This window comes from Choloepus didactylus, chromosome 12 (assembly GCF_015220235.1).
Source record: "Choloepus didactylus isolate mChoDid1 chromosome 12, mChoDid1.pri, whole genome shotgun sequence".
Lineage (NCBI taxonomy): Eukaryota > Metazoa > Chordata > Mammalia > Pilosa > Megalonychidae > Choloepus > Choloepus didactylus.
In genome coordinates this window covers 98,727,023-98,730,806 of record NC_051318.1, presented here as the reverse complement: position 1 = coordinate 98,730,806, position 3,784 = coordinate 98,727,023, and positions in this window count along the sequence as shown.

The window sequence follows — 3,784 nt, the reverse complement described above, 5'->3', positions numbered from 1 at the left end:
GTTCAGTAAGACACAAGAGAACACTCAATTCCAGTCCCTGATTTTCTGCCTCAGGTCAAGGAAAGAGGGAAAGCTGAGAAGAACTTATGAAGGTCACAGCCGAGGGGCCTAAGTTCACTAAAACGTTGAGACCAAATTATAGTATTATAGATCACTTCCTCTCCTCCCAAATCTCCAGGAAAATCTAAACATGGGAGACAAAAATAAGACTACCAGAGGAAATTTTAGCCTCAGAAATCTATGATACAGCAAAAAATAAACCAAGTCTACCTTCTAGATAGATAAACATAAAACCTCACACTAAAGGCTTATTTACCACAGGTCCTTTTATTTAGTACATGTTTGGTTTACAAAAATAAATTTAAGGCATCCTAAAATGCAAAAAGGGCAGTTTGAAGCAACAGAGCAAGTATCAGAACAAGAATCATATATGGCAGAGATGTTGGAATTACCCAACTGCAAATTTAAAATACCTAATGATTAATATGCTAAAGCTTCTAATGGTAAAAGTGGACAACATGTAATAACAGATTGTAATTAAGCAGAGAGGTGGGAACTCTAAGAAAGGATCAAAAGGAAATCCTAAAATAGACAAAACACTGTAAATAGAAATAAAGAATGCCTTTGATGGGCCCATCACTCCTTGGAAACAGCCAAAGATAGAAACAGGGAACTTGAAAATCCGCCAATAGAAATTTCCAAAACTGAAATGCAAAGAGGAAAAACAATGAAAAGAATATGAAATAGAATATTTAAGAACTGTGGGATAATTCCAAAAGGTGTAACATATGCATATTAGGAAAACCTGAAGAACAAGCAAAAGGGAAAGAAGCAGAAAAATATTTAAATAATAATAACTGAGAATTTTTCAGAATTAATGGCACATACCAAACAACAGATCTAGTAGGCTTAGGGAGCACTAAACAGAATTATTCTGGTTTGCTAATGCTTGCATTATGCAAACTACCAGAAGTGAATTGGCTTTTATAAAGGGGGTTTATGTGGGTACAAAGTTACAGTCTGAAGGCCATCGAGTGTCCAAGGTAAGGCATCAACAATCAGGTACCTTCAATGAAGGATGGCCATTGGCATCTGGAAAACCTCTGTTAGCTGGGAAGGCAGGTGGCTGGTGTCCACCTGCTCCCAGGTGGCATTTCAAAATGGTGTTCTCCAAATATTGCTCTTGGGACATTTTGTTCTCTCTTAGCTGCAGCTGCTCTCAAAATGTCACTCTCAGTAGTGCTCCAAAATGTCACTCACAGCTGCTCTGCATCTGGACCTATGTGGCTCTTTTTAAAGTACTCCAGTGATCCAATAAAGACCTACCCTGAATGGGTGGAGCAACACCTCCATAGAAATAGTCCAATGAAAGCTCTAACCCACAGTTGATTGAGTCACATCTCCATGGAAACACTGAGCCAATAGGTTCCAAAGCAATCAATGCTAATATGTCTGTCTCCACAAGATTGCATCAAAGATAATGGTGTTTTGGGGGACACAATACATCCAAACTCACACAAGGATAAATATCAAAAAATCTCCACCTAGACATATCATATTGAAGCTGCAGAAAATCAAAGACAAAGATAAAATCTTGAAAGAAGGCAGAGGAACAAAACACATTACCTCTAGAGTACATGGATAAGAATTACATCAGACTTCTCTTTAGAAACCATGCAAGCAACAAGAGAGTAGAGTGAATTATTTTAAGTGTTGAAAGAAAAGAATATTCCAAGCTAGAATTCCATATACAAATAAATTATCTTTCAAATTGTCCTTCAAAAGCTAAGGAGAAAAAAGAAGTTCACATACAAAAGTTAAGGGAATTTGTCACCAGTAGATCTGACTTGCTTGATATGTTTCAAAGAAGTTTTTCGGAGGTAAGGAAAATGATCTTAAACTCAGATTTACATGAAGAAAGGAAGAACAATTGAGAAGGAATAAATGAAGGTAAAGTAAAATCTTTTATTTTCTTCATTCTCAAGTGATCTAATAGATAACAGATTGTTCAAAATAATAGCCACAATATATTGGATAATTATAGTTTATGGATAAGTGAAGTTAATGACAACAATATTTGGAGATTAAGCAACAAATATATACATTGACACTGAAGAAGGCGTTATAAAAATGGAAGGCAAAAAAGGAAACAAAGGCCACTGGTAACAAATAGAAAATTGTGAAAAATATGCTAGATATATGTACAACCATATCTATAATCACTTTACACATGGGTGGTTTAAATACACCAATTAAAAGACAGAAAATATCAAAGTGGATAAAGGAACAAGACCCAATTCTGTGTTTCCTATAAGAAACCCACTTAAATATATCATACTAATGCTAATCAAAAGAACACTAGAGAAACTATACTCACTTTAGATAAATCAGATTTCTGAGCAAGGATAATTATGAGGGATAAAGATGATAAAGAGTCATTTACCCAAGAACCACATATCAATTCTTAATGTGTATGTGCCTAACAACAGATCATCAAAATACATGAGGCAATAACCAGAAGAAGCAAATGGAAAAATCTGCTATTATAGTTGAAGACTTCAACACCAAGTCTGCCAGGAATCAACACATCCGGGAAGCAGAAAATCAGTAATGATATCCTTGAACTGAGCAGTACCATCAAGCAGCTGGATCTAACTGATATTTATTGGATATTTCATCTAAGAACAGCAGAATACACATTCTTCTCAATCTCACATGGAATTTTCATTAAGATAGACCACATCCTAGGTCATAAAAGTACCTCAACAAATTTAAAAGAATATAAATCATACTAACTGTGCTCACAGACCACAATGGAATTAAACTAGAACTCAAAAACAGAGAGAAACCTGGGAAACCCCCAAATATTTGCAGATTAAACAACACAGAGATGCCAAAAAAGAAGGCTCAAGAGAAATTAAAAAAAAAAATTACCAAATTAAAAGGAAAATGCAACTTACGAAAATTTGTGGATGTGACAATGGTGCATAGAAGGAAATTTATAGCACTGAATGCATATATCAGAAAAGAGGAAATACATAAAATTAGTAATTTAAGCTTCCACTTGGAAACTTGGAAAAGCAAAGCAAATTAGAACCCAAATAAACAGAAGAATGGCAGTAAGAAAAACTAGAACAAATATCAATGAAATTGAAAACAGGAAAACAGACAAATCAATGGGACTGAAAGCTGGTTCTTTGAAAAACATCAATCAAATTGATAAACTTCTAGTCACACTAAAAAAAAGGGAGAATACACAAATTACTAAAATAAGTGAAATAGAGATCATCAGTACTGATCCTATTGACAGTAAAATGAAAGGAATATTATGAGTAAACCAATGCCCACAACTATGGTATTTTAGATGAAACAGACAAGTCCTTGAAAGACACAATCTACCAAAATTCACACAATGAGAAATAATCAAAATGGGCTATATGTATTAAAGACATTGAATCAACAATTACTAGCCTTCCAAAACAGAGAGCAGCAGGACCAGATGGTTTCATTTGGAACAGGTGGAACATAGGGTTTTTGGGGGGCAGTGAAACTTTTCTGTATGACACTGTAATGGTGAATAAATGATACTATGAATTTTTCAAAAACCATGGAACTGAACAACACAAAAAGTGAACCGTGATGTACTCTTATTAATAATAAGATAACAATGCAAGTTCATCAGTTTTAACAAATGTACCAAGCTAATGCATAAGGGGGATATATAGGAATTTTCTGTCATTTCTGTAAATTTTTTTTTGTAAACTAAAACTGCTCTAAGAATAAT